This window comes from Rhinichthys klamathensis, unplaced genomic scaffold (genome assembly GCF_029890125.1).
Source record: "Rhinichthys klamathensis goyatoka isolate OS25496 unplaced genomic scaffold, OSU_Roscu_1.1 h1tg000578l_1, whole genome shotgun sequence".
Lineage (NCBI taxonomy): Eukaryota > Metazoa > Chordata > Actinopteri > Cypriniformes > Leuciscidae > Rhinichthys > Rhinichthys klamathensis.
Window position 1 is genome coordinate 2,394,738 of NW_026607042.1, and position 13,745 is coordinate 2,408,482.

At 39.1% G+C, this 13,745-nt stretch overlaps 1 long non-coding RNA gene across 3 annotated transcripts; it reads right to left on the reverse strand.

The window, feature by feature from the left end:
* Positions 1 to 9,059: 9,059 nt before the first annotated feature.
* LOC130075409 (uncharacterized) lies at positions 9,060 to 12,479 on the reverse strand. 3 transcript variants are annotated; one of them, XR_008805493.1, is made up of 6 exons: positions 11,723 to 12,479; positions 11,435 to 11,526; positions 11,295 to 11,333; positions 10,951 to 11,136; positions 10,699 to 10,823; positions 9,060 to 10,544 (listed from the first exon to the last, which is right to left on the reverse strand). It is a non-coding gene; the product is annotated as an uncharacterized LOC130075409 (long non-coding RNA). The 3 variants fall into 3 exon arrangements; XR_008805491.1 differs by having other exon boundaries at positions 10,951 to 11,333; XR_008805492.1 differs by having other exon boundaries at positions 10,699 to 10,846; positions 10,951 to 11,333.
* Positions 12,480 to 13,745: the final 1,266 nt, after the last annotated feature.

Genomic DNA, 13,745 nt, shown 5'->3' on the forward strand with positions numbered 1-13,745 from the left:
ATTTATCAATTTGCAACAATAATATTTTCATACTCTTAGACCTTTATTTTGAAATAGTGATGAACATGAAAAATCATGAAAGAAGGGTAGAAACCTCAGTTTTTTTTCATGCCAAGAGTTCAAAAGATAGCATCCATTCAATTATTTAAAAAAAAAAAAGGTCTGAATTTTTTTTTTATATAAAGAAAAAAATTATATGATGTGGCAGGAAGCTAAAACGCACATGCGTGTTCTTTTTATGTTTCTTAGAGGTTGAAATCATATCAAAATCTGCCAAACTTCTCATATTACTTCTGAATAGGATGTCTACTTCATAAATTGTATGAAAATTGTGGAAATAATGGTTCATATCACTCAAAACACATATGGAAATGGAGGCGCCCTTATATGGGCAGTAATGGAGTCTGGTTGTCATCTAGTGAAAAAGTTTGGTACTGCGCCCAAACAAAATCTTACTGAAAGCTCATTTTTTGAGATATCAACCTAAAATTTGAAACACAACTTGTTCAGATTTTTGGCTTTGATTTTTTTGCAGTTTTAGAGTCGCCCAGGTTTTGAAAATATATATTTTATATAAAATATGAATAATTAAAATTTTTACATTGTACATTTTCATAAACTCAAACTAATATAACTTTTTTTCTGTTTCACTTTGTTAATTTATTTCACTTCTACAAAAATCTGCCAAATGTCTTCTTTAAAACAAGACCAATCTTACGTCTATATTCCAAAGCATTCTTGAATTACAACCATTTAAGTTCGAAATGTGCATTTTCATGTATATTCAAAAAAAGGGGGGTGACACTTAAAGGGTTAAGCCTAAATGTTTCCAATTTACACAAGGAATACAAAAGCCCCGATATGGTGCGGGTAGATACCCCTCAAAAAAGTCGGTAAGAAGCTTTCTCTTCCCGACCTCGAGTGGAGGTTTATTTTTCTCCATTTTTTAAAAGTTAAAATTAGCTTCAACGGAGCGGCGCCAATCAAACAGTCCTGTCAGTCAACGATGTCATGCGCACAGCACTCTTTAGATGTGGGGCGGGGCGTTTACATTTTAAAGAGACATGGCAACTAGCCAACTTTTACAATTATTGTAAATAATCAATTCACGAAATTTACCGTATCCATTGCATGCATTTAATCAGATTTGTTATTATTATTTTTTACTAAAATAAAAATATCTGAGGGACCCCCCCTAATTCTATTCTTTACTTCTTATGGGGGGTCCCTAATACCTTATGGGCGGTCCCGGATCCCCCCAGCCCCCCCTCAATTCGAGCACTGCTTTGGGGGGCAAAGCTTACCAATTCCAGGTCCTTCCATTTGACCTAGCCATGTTACATGGACGATTGGCTGATACTGGCCCAGTCTCAAGAGCTTGCGCTTCGACATCTAGATCGATCTCCGCTCATCTTCTCTATATGGGGCTGAGTTACAACGCCAAGAAAAGCGTTCACTCTCCTCCCCAGAGGGTAACGTGCTTGGGGGTTAAATGGGACTCTGTCACCATCAGGGCCACAACTGTCCCCCGCTTGTGTCAAGACCAGTTTAACCTTCTGGGGTCGGCAAACGCGCCAGCACGTTTTGCTCGATTTTTTTCACATAGCAGAAAAATAGACTTAAAATACTCCATCATTTCTGGTCATACAGACTTAAGAAATATGAAAAAATAAACTGTTAAATGTCTACTTTTTTATGTGTCCACTTACAATCGACATAAAACATTGTGCTTTTGTAAAATAAAGAAAATAAACAGGGTGTGCGTTCTGACTCTCCGTCTCGTGAACTTTTTTTTTCTGGAGCACGTCTCTAAACTTAAACAAAACTCAGCGAATACTATTCACCCAGGCATGAGCAATATATGTTTATAATCATTTAAGTTTGTACTTTTAAATGATCTAATTCAAAACTAAAATAAATATTCTCTGTTTATGTAATCTATATAAAAACAGAGAGATGTCAGTCGTTCTCATTATCGTTCTCGCGCCTCATTATTTTCCTAATGTGACACGCCCACGGAGAGCGCGTGCTATTCAAACGCAAATGATCTGAGGCAACACATTGAGACGTGTAAACGCCCATATAAACTCTGTAAAACACACCAAGTTTAATCAGATTAATGTACTGTCGTTTTACGAGGCTGTGAGGAATAATCCTGGGACATTTACCTCAGAACAAGTGCTGGTTTATTTTCATTTCGAGGAGCAACGGATCCAGCTGAGAATTGTGTAAGTTTTTTACTCTTGTGCTTTGTTCTGCGATATAAAATAGTGTCTGTAAACTCAAAAAGACTGTTTATTGTGTGCTGTTTGTTTGTTTGTTGTTGCTCATTATGCGGGTCATTGTCTTCTCAGGTGTGAACCACACATTATTCATGATCGGGTTGGACCATTTACGCCCCCACGCATATTGCCTTTCCAAACAAAAATATGTTTTACACAATTTAAATCAATCTCTATTGTTTTATGTGAATGATTAGGCAGGATGATTTTCCGATCAGTTTGAAGCAAAAACTCTAGGTGACAACATCCATTAGTCATAAGTCTTGTGGACACATGTGTTTTGTGGCCTTATTTCAGAAACTTTAATTTTTAGTTTTTTCAATAACCATGCATAAACATTATTCTCTCAAAAATACAAACATGTACATAGTAGTAGTAGTAGTAGTAGTAGTATACTTTATTGTCCTCGAAAGGAAATTTGTTTTGGACTACATGTTGCTGCATATACATATAAATATAAAAAGAGGAGAGACAGTTGATTTTACAAATTTAAAATTAATAAGATAAATTGTTATTCAGCATTCGTACAGACACAGGAACAAAGGAATTCTTATACCGATTTAGTTAGCACAATGGGACTCTATATCTTCTACCGGAGGGGAGCATTTCATACTGTGAATACAAAAAGTGAGTTTGGTCCCCCACGATTTTCTGTACCTGATTCAGAATGCAATTCTCATATAAATGTTGGAGATTTAAATATTCCTCATGTCCAACAGTTTTTAGTGCTGTCAACACCAGGTGTGCCAATTTAGATTTAAGCTGTATAGATAGGTTCCCAAACCATACTGTAACACCATACTTAACTATGCTTTCTAAAACAGCTTTGTAGAACAACATCATAATTTTCTAATTAACCCCATAAAAACGTAATCTACGTAAGAAATACAGTCTCTGGTGCAGCCGGGTGCAAACCCATTCCGTGTGAATTTTCCAAGTAAGTGAGCTGTCTATATAAACACCCAAATACTTGTAAGTTTGCACAACATTGATTGGACTGATGTAAGTTTACATACATGTTGCTCACATATTATGGTTGTGCCTGTTTGTGCTAAATATAGTGTAATGACACCTTGGCCATTAATATTTAAATTTTAAATTGTTGTTTAAAAGCAACTGAAAAAAGCACAAATGTCAGGGCATGTCAAAACATCTCAAGGACCCCAAAAACACCTTAGACCCCAGAGGGTTAACTACTCCAGCCCATCCCACATCATCTTATAGTGAAGGTAAGTGTCCCCTCTATGCATCAGGTCCCTAAACTCAAGCAGACACAGTGTACTGCACAGGTCCACAGCGCATACCATAGTTTGATGTTCCAGATATGATTTTTGAGTTTATATTAGTAGTGTGATCAGTAAGCCAAGGTTTTCTGTCTTTCCAAGAGGCCGCAGTTAATATTCAAGAAGAGGCGCAGGGACTGGAGGTCTGAAGGCTTTCCTGACGGTAAGCTATTTAAGACGCAGACCAAGAACACACTGACACACACACTAACACACACACTCACAAAGTGGGGAATGACAGAAAAAGTTTGAGAACCACTGATGTGGAGTGACACTGTGTTAGCTCTGTTATTTTGACCTTGGTTAAGATGAGTTTCTGCTGATAGAAATGTGTGGCAATTACTCAGCCCACTGACATTAGTTTATCTAATTGTGATAAACTTGACTTACTGTTCACTCCAATAATTTAGTTTTTCTGTATTTTCTAGTGACACCGGATAATAACGAAGGCCTGTGTGCTTTGCAGCAGCCTCTTCCAGGGCTCCTTCAGAGGACTAACGATAGTAAGATATTTTACATGTAATGTATGATACTGCACTTCTTACTCAGAACATCAGACTGAGGTAGTAAAAGTATAAATTTCAGAGTAATTCAATAGCAAATGAATTAGGGCCAGATTTTAACATCAAACGGGATCTGGGCCATTTAAGGCCAGTCAGCAGGAGGAAACCTACACCAATATGCAAGGAAAGCAGAAACCGAACTGTGTGTAACCAGCATTAATGTGTTTTTCCATTTAAGTGATTACATCAGTGAATGAGGACCTTCTTCTTACTGAACGTAAGTTTCCGTTAAATATGTGATGCATTGGGTCTTTAAACTTGTGGCTGTAAGAGCACTTGAAAAGTTTGAGAGCAAAAAGCCTACTTCCTGTTTGGCAGTTTCACGATCTAATTTTATCATTTCATAGTGACAACCGTTAATTGGCAGCAGGAAGCCGAATACGAAGGGCTGGGCTCTCCTGATCGTAAGCTATTTATCATGCAGATGGAGAACACACTGAGACAGGCACACACACACACACACACACACAGCACAGTCCTATACAAAATGGGGAATGACAAAAATGACAGAAAAAGTTTGAGAACCACTGCTGTGGTGTCACTCGTTTAGGTCTGTTAGTTGGACCTGGGTGATGCTGTTCTTTGTGTAACGGGCCTTTTTCTGTATTTCCTAGTGCCACAAGATGATTGGCAGCAAGACACACCCAGTGACGAAGGGATGTGCTCTCCTGAATGTAAGTTAATTAACACGCAGACAGAACAGAGTCTGTAAAACAACTTTGTAAGCAATTAAAATTGCCTATTCATCAGGTACTCCTGAGTAAGTCCTACAATGTGTTGAAGCAACATTCTGTCACTATTCAACCCATATGTGGTGTCTGTATTTATATCAGTTGTTCTCGATATTTATATACTGTCCTCACACTATTCTCAACCAAATGTCTTTTAAGGTTTTTTTTTGTAATATGCTCTGACTGTTCTGAATTGTCTTTATAGAAACAATCAAACGAAGATATAAACTTTTGTGCTACTGTCTTATTTCCCCCCCCTGTTTAGGTACTGTGTTAAGAAATCCTGCCCAACAAAATTCCACTGAGGCTGACGTAGAGATGAGCGTGAGAAACTGGCTGCGGCTGAGCAGGGACAGGAATGGGGGGCTGCAAAGGCGGGGCGAGCTAGCATCTTAAGTGAAATAATTGATTGGACTGATTTTTCTTTTAAACTGACTAACTATTTTGGCGGGAATTTCTTATTTTTGTTGTAGTTTTCTATGTGCAGGCCTGATAGCGATCCGGCGTACAGACGTGCCTGCGGGAAAAAAAAATCAGGTTCGCGTGATCTGACAATTCCAGACCTGCCAAGTGCCAACCTGTACGCGTTTTGCGTAGCGGGTATGCATTTTGACCTCAAAGTAGGCTGGTACGATTTGTCCTCAAATCAAGCAACAGCAAAAGAAGAAGAGTTCGACCAATCATAGCGCTGGGTTAATTCCCCAAATAGCAAGCGGGGATGATTGACAGATGTGTAAGGCCTATCATTAAAAAGAGAATGAAAATCGGCAGCAATAAAGAATCCCGCTCGATCCCGCTTCCACTCCCGCGGCCGCCGTCTGACTGAGTTCATAAGCGAGGACAGTAGTCACAGTACTTCTGACTCCTGAAGGTGAACGGGCAGGGATAGATGTGGAAAGTTGAAATATTGTTTTTAGTTAACTTATACTGGATTCGATGATCACACGGGAGTGATCGCATGGATTATCTTAAAATACTCCGTCATTCATGGTCACTCAGATAAGAGGAAAACATTATTCAGCCATGCAAATTATAAAATGCTTAAGTATTGATGAACAATAAATCTAAATAAAATTAAAATCGCTATGGCTTAGTGCAGGGGTGCCCAATCCTGCTCCTGCCGATCGACTGTCCTGCACAGTTCATCTCCAACCCTAATCAAACACACCTGCCTTTAATTTTCAAGTGATTCTGAAGACCTTAATTGGTTGCTTCAGGTGTGTTTGATTAGGGTTGGAGATAAACTGTGCAGGACAGTCGATCGGCAGGAGCAGGATTGGGCACCCCTGGTTAGTGATTATGAAAGTGCTGTGATTTGTGAATGACTGATAAGCATGAGTCTGGAGAAACAGTCTTTTATTTATTCATTCTCAGTGTTGAGATACGTAGCCTGCATGTGTTACGTTATTGTGTTAATAATTAAAGTACCTAATTATGTTACATAATTATTTTGTATGAAAACTAGCGCATTAGTTACTTTTGGATTAAAAAAGTACCGGTGTATCAGTGCAGCGCTCTCTTCTCTCTCACAAACACAGATAGAAAGAAGATAATTATAAATTGTAAATTGACGGGCTAAGTTTAAATTTTGTTCTTGGTTGTGTTTTTTTCTGTCAAAATGTCAGAAAGCATTTTGTATTACCTCCGTGAAGTTGGCACCCCATAAAACGAAATAATCTCCAAAACTATGCCATTGGTTTGTGCTGCGTTTGTGCTGATTTGTGCCGTTAAAATGAACATTTGTGCTGGTTTGGAGTTTGAGATATTGAACATTATTTTTTTGGTTGTGTTACGTCACTCTCCACCCCATGTCGTTCAAATCGCTCCAAACCGGTGTCATTCGTTTGTGCTCGGTTTGTGCTGGTTTGTGCCGTTAAAACAAACATTGTATCTATTTTCCTTTCGCAGATATAGCTAATTTAATTCGGGAGCTGTGACGTCACTCTCCACCCCATTTCTTCTAAATCGCACACAAACTGTGTCGTTCGTTTGTGCTTGGTTTGTGCCGATTTGTGCCGTTAATATTAACACGGTATCTATATCTCCTCCTTTAGAAATAACAAATATAATTCGGGGCAGTGACGTCACTCTCCACCCCACCTCATCTAAATCGCACCAAACCGGTGTCGTTTGTTTGTGCTCGATTTGTGCCGGTTTGTGCCGTTGAAAGAAACATTGCAACTACGATCCCCTCTTAAAGGTTCTCTAAGCGATCCTGGGTGACGTCACTTCTTGTTGACGTTCGAACTATTGTCAAACAAAACGGAGGCTATAGCTAGACCCTCCCTCCTCCTCATCCGCACACTAACCCCCCAAACCACACCCCCAAACCCTTCTTGTCGGTCATTGGCTGGAACAGTTTGTTATGTTTTGGGGAGCGGGTCGCTGCAGTTTGTTTTTGGTGCTGTTTGTGAAGCATGGGCTGTCTACAGAGATCGCGTTTCTTTACAGTGTGTTCAGGGGACAGGCAGCCAGCGGATAGTGAGGAGATGTTTGCTGTATGTGACAAAAAATGTTTTGGCCTAAAAAACACATGACATCGCTTAGAGCACCTTTAAACATAAAAAAAATGAACTTTTTAAGCACAGTTACATAACAGTCCACCACATGCCGTCCAAATCGCCCCAAAACTGTGCCTTTTGTTTGTGCTCGATTTGTGCCGGTTTGTGCCGTAGAAAGAACCATAATAAATTATTCCATTCTTCAGACATCACAAAATCTTTGGAAGAGTAGTGATGAGTGACGTCACGCAAGCAAGCCGCGCTCTTCATCAGTCTACAAACCTGTCTGGTGCGTTTGTGCTCGCACCAGTCTATGGCTCGCACAGGGCCGCGGCTGCTGTCATTGTTCTTTTCTTCTTTAGATACGGAAATGTTTTAGTCTAGATTTGTGCTAGATATTGACATTTGGTCTTTATAAAATCACCAATGCACCATATGTAATACTGTCAATACTGATGCTTTAACTTTGTCCAATAAAAACAAATAATAATAAAAAAAAGTTGTGTATTGTCTTAAGTTTTCTGAATACTGAAGGCTTCAGTTTACAGACATTTAAAGTCTCTCTGCCCCCTTAAAAACATTTGTTTACCCTAAGCACTGCATAGTGGGAAAACAAAGCAGGAAAAGGCATCTGGCTGTGAAAAAGGTAAGCATGTGCTCTGAGATAAAATACAAAAAAAAGTACTAAAATCATGTGTGCAGGTCAATACAATTTACAGGATAATTTGAACAAATAAGAAATTGACAGACACGTCAAAGATGTGAACCTTTTTTATTAATTTTGGGCAATCAGGTAAATGTATCATGTCCAAATGATCCTCCATTTGTCATATTAATAAGAGTAGACCTATGACATTCTTATGCCATGCCATAAAATTGTGGCATTCTTATGCCATGCCATGCCATAAAATTGCTTTTTTGTAATTTATAAATTACAAAAAAGCAATAAACAAGTGGCATATCTGTTCCATTTAATCCTCTGTGAAGTCATATAATTAACTTTACATTGTGAACAGACTAAAATTTTACTAATTCACAGAAAAGATTGTCACCCATCCTGTACTGGCCAGTTATTCAGTTATCAGCTACTTTTCATAAAACTGGAGAATGTGTTATCTTTTCAAGCTCTTTTGTAATGAATTAGTTGATTTAGTTCACAAAAGGATTCTTAGTAAATATTTTTCTGAACTCATTGACTTGGTTATCCATGTCACTGGAATTAAAGAGTAACAGAAAACAATGACTTTGAGATGAGATTTTTACTGAAATATTGAAAATTCAGTCTGTTCTTTAAAGCCACCAAATGATGGATTTTCTAGTCATAAAAAAAATAGCAATATCTAAACACGGCCAATATATATGGATGACAAGATTTTCCGAGGTAAATCTAATTGAATGATCTCCGGCTTGGAACAATTGGACTATAGTACATATAAGTTCCATAGCCCAGACACTTTTATTTCAGCCATCATTTACTTGAACTGATTTGGAAAAAAATATGCAGTTTAAGTGAATGGCGATTAAGTCACTCCCTATCCTTTTGCCCAACATCTCGATTCCATGGAAGAAAGTAATAAAATAATTATACTCGTTACCAACAGGTTACATGCTTATTCAAAGCACAGTAATATATATATATATATATATATATATATAACCGTGGTATGAATAAGCATGTAACCTGTTGGTAACAAGTTAGTTAATGTGGCCCAACTACTTTATTAAAAACTACATTAAAAATAATTCCTGTTTTGATCAGATGCCTAGGAAACCAGCCTGTGGACGTGATGACATCATCAAAGTCATCAGTGCTGCAAAGGAACAGATTATTACAGGAACAAACATAGCAGTTCCCACAGAAAAGGTGTGGGCAGATTTAAGCAAACAACTAAATAACAAAGTTTCACCAAAGAACCTTTATACTATTGTGAAGACAAATAGGCACAATATATGGCAAATCCTTGAGCTATGCAAAATCGACACAGATACCCAAGATCAAGGTCCAAACAGTGACAGCTCACAAGAAAGCTCAGCAGATTTTCATTCAGCAGTGTCAAAGGCAGACAAAAATCAGCAAAGTCAATGCTACGACATTACATTTGAGATCAGTCTTTCTCATCAGAGATGGGTAGAAATCTGGCCTGAAAAGGTTGATTACAATGACAAAAGAGAATACACCATCCTGAAACGTGGTGCATGGACAGACGTCTTGTACGAGGAGATATGGAAAAATATCAAGACCTCATGCACTCTTAGATTCAGAAGGGCAAAAAATTTTCCAAATAATGCATCTCACTACATAGACATAATTGGGAACTGCACAGAGTGTGACGCACAATTGTCTATAACAGCAGAGAACATGCCAGTGGATAATAAACCAGTTGTGCTTCAATGTATAATCCGCAATGTTGATGACAGTCTCCATACTGGCAAAGCAAAACGGAAGTTATCAGGGGATCTGAGAACACGTGTGTCTAAAGAACTCTGGGAAGGCCGAAAACCAGCACATGTATGGCGAGCAGCTGAGGCTTACAAAATGATGGATGTTGGTGACCCAGAGCCTAGCCACCTGCCAAATCTGGCAACATTAAGAAAAGCCAAACAAGAGATGGGTGACAAAGAGCTTGGAGACAAAGACCCAATCATGTCATTGCATCTACTAAAATACAGTGTACCCCACAATGGAAGCATTCATGACATAGGCCTTGATAAGTTTTTTTGCCATTACTGGACCCCATCTCAGATGCAAGTGTATCAAACGAAATCCAAGTACTCTGGCTCATTTGTGAGTTTTGATGCAACAGGTACAGTTGTGAAAAGACTGAGAAGACCCTGTGGTAATTCTGGACATGTCTTCCTGTATCAAGGAGTTTTGTGTTCACAGGGAGATCATATTCCAGTAGTGCAAATGCTATCAGAGAGCCACACCATCAATTCTATTGCCAACTGGCTCACGGAATGGCAACGAGCAGGTGCTGCTGTGCCCAAAGAGGCGGTCTGTGATTTCTCCTTGGCTTTGCTTGGAGCACTGGTTAAGGCCTTCACTCCTTACCCAGACCTGAAAACATACATCAATCAGTGCTTTGGAGTGCTGGCAAGGAAGCCAGAAGACTCAAAGCTACCACCTTGCTTCATCAGAGTAGATGTTGCACACTGCATCAAGCTCATTAGCCTGTGGGAATGCCTAAGACAAAGAGGAAACAGAGTTAGAGAATTCTATCTACGAGCCATGGCACAACTTTTACAGTCTGATACACTGGAAGATGCAAGAGAGCTCATCCATTCCATTGCAGTTGTTGCCTTCAGTGAATCAGAAGGAAACGATGACAAAGGTTTACCTGTTGTCTCGGAAACATGCAAAGCACAATTGAAGAGACGATTTGCAGAGGGGGTCTTGCCATGTGTCACTGAAGATGACCATTTAACAGAGGTGACCGGAGTCGAGGAGACACTCGCCACAGATCTAAAAACATGGGTTACAGAAATCTGTGAAGAAAGTAAGATGATTGCAGCACATCATGGTGACAGAGACAATCTTCATTTCCTTCCAGAGCTTGTCCCAAATATAATAAGAATGGCATGCTACCTACCCCTTTGGACAGCTGTGATGGTTCCACACTTCAAAAGCGTACACAACACAGCAAGCTCTGCAAATGTTGAGGCTGAATTTAAAAACATAAAACATGGCCTTTTCAAACATGAAAGCCTCCCCATCCGAATTGACCGTTTTGTCATACGCCACCTTGAGTTTCTTGAGGGAAACATGAGGCTTTCATCTGCACCGCTAAAGACAGAGCACATTGAGACAAAGAATCAGAAGACAAAAACTACCCATAGTGAGCAGGACACAGAGGTTAAGCAACAATTAGTGGAGGAAGACCCTGTTGAAAACTGGAAAGGCCTCGGTGTTCCTCCAAAAAAGCGACTGTCCTACCTGACCCCTTGCTCTGAGTGGTTGCATGCAGACATAAACCTGAAAAGAAAAAAGACAAAAATTAATGTCTTGAAAAATGGCAACTACCAGGCTAAAAAGCCCATCTTGGTTGACAAAATGCTTGTAAGTGTAAATAATACCTGCGCCTTTGATTCCTTTTGCCAGTGCCTTTGCTCTGCATTCTGTGACAGCGGATCATTCTGTCATTATCTCGACAAAGAGCACTCAAAAACTGAAATGTTTGATTTGGTAAAGACCATAGTCACAAAAGGAGTTGGAAAAGATGCTTACGCAAAGAGGGCAAAAATGCTGTTGGATACATTTCAGTGTGTTCACCTAAAATCAGGTGTGAGGCAGGTCAATGCGGATTGCAATGTTGCTAACATTGTTGCATCAACAATGAAGCAAATGCCAAGTGCAACACTGACAGCTGAGTGCTCTTCTCCATACTGCAGCCGAAATACTAAATCTTCAAGGACCATCTATCTCCTACCAGTCAACGTAGATATTCTACAAACTGGTGGTCTGAAAAGCCTCCAAGCAGCACTGGAAGATGGGCTACACCTCAACAGGTCCAAGTGTCTGAAGCCACTGAAATCACCCCAAGAGTGTCCAGATAGCTGGAAAATTAAGGATAATCCATCAATGGAATTCCTCTGCAATGGCTCTGTCACACACAGATGCATACCTGGACAACTACTGTGCATTGAAACAAGTGATACTAATCATCCACTGTCTGAAATCCCTGTCGACATGGAGCTGGACAATCAGCGGTTCACTTTGCGAGGGGTTGTTGCATTCATTCCAGGTCCAACAAGGAAATCTCTTGGACATTACGTGGCTTACTGCAGAAGAAACTCTTTTGCCTGGGAGAAATATGATGACCTGTGTGACCATGTAAAAACAGTCTCAGCAAAAACCAAAATACAACCCCATGTCATGTTGTTCACAAAGGAGGACTAAAATCTTTGATTAATGAATTTCTTGGACTGGTCTCTGCAGAAATTAGTTCATAATCAATAAGAGAATGGTCTAAATTGTTTTTCTATTGTAGTTAATCTATATTATCTCTATTCACTGTATGCCTGTTTTAACAGTTCCATGATTTTTTTAACAGAAGTTCTATTTTCCTTTAGTAAATGTTCTGTTCTGTTATTTATACCCAGATCTATTAATTTTAACACTTCTCTTACATTAAGTCAAAACATTTTTGGAGGTCTCTTATTTTTTGGTTCTTTAAAACAATATTTGTAAATTCTCCACAGAAATTGCTTATTTTTACATTCATCTTTGCATTTAAAAGGAAACAAGTTTAGATATGTTGTCTGTTCAGCTGAGAGAGAGTGAGAAAAACTTTAACCAGGTGGTTTGCTGGTATTAAATGAATACTCTTCACCCAACAATGAATAAAATCTCTATGACTTTCTTTGTTTAGTATGAAATGACAGGGAAGATGTTAAACCAGCTAAGAACAGCAAACTAACAAGTAACAGTCCTCGATTAGTTGCTTTAAAAACATTTTAAACAAACAGAAGCACTGCTCACCTGTCCTTGGTTCACTTTCTCTTTCAGAGAAAGATAAAATGCTCTTTGAGAAATGAGAAATATTTTATCATCTGCAATATAGGCCTAGGCCTAGATAAGGCCAAGGCCAAGATAATAGCCAACACGTTTAAAACAAGCCTAAACTTCCATCTGATTATAAATTAAGCTCGATTTGAATAAAAAACATAATAGGCTAACAAAGGAGATTATTGCTACAAAGTTTTCAAAAAGCTGACACACAACGTGCATTTTTAAACAAGTGATACGCGTCAATCAATCACATAGGCCTACCGGTTTTTTATTATCTTGAGCTTGATGAAGTCACTGGCAATAAAACATTTCCGTATCTAAAGAAGAAAAGAACAATGACAGCAGCCGCGGCCCTGTGCGAGCCATAGACTGGTGCGAGCACAAACGCACCAGACAGGTTTGTAGACTGATGAAGAGCGCGGCTTGCTTGCGTGACGTCACTCATCACTACTCTTCCAAAGATTTTGTGATGTCTGAAGAATGGAATAATTTATTATGGTTCTTTCTACGGCACAAACCGGCACAAATCGAGCACAAACAAAAGGCACAGTTTTGGGGCGATTTGGACGGCATGTGGTGGACTGTTATGTAACTGTGCTTAAAAAGTTCATTTTTTTTTATGTTTAAGAGGGGATCGTAGTTGCAATGTTTCTTTCAACGGCACAAACCGGCACAAATCGAGCACAAACAAACAACACCGGTTTGGTGCGATTTAGATGAGGTGGGGTGGAGAGTGACGTCACTGCCCCGAATTATATTTGTTATTTCTAAAGGAGGAGATATAGATACCGTGTTAATATTAACGGCACAAATCGGCACAAACCAAGCACAAACGAAACAACACAGTTTGTGTGCGATTTAGAAGAAATGGGGTGG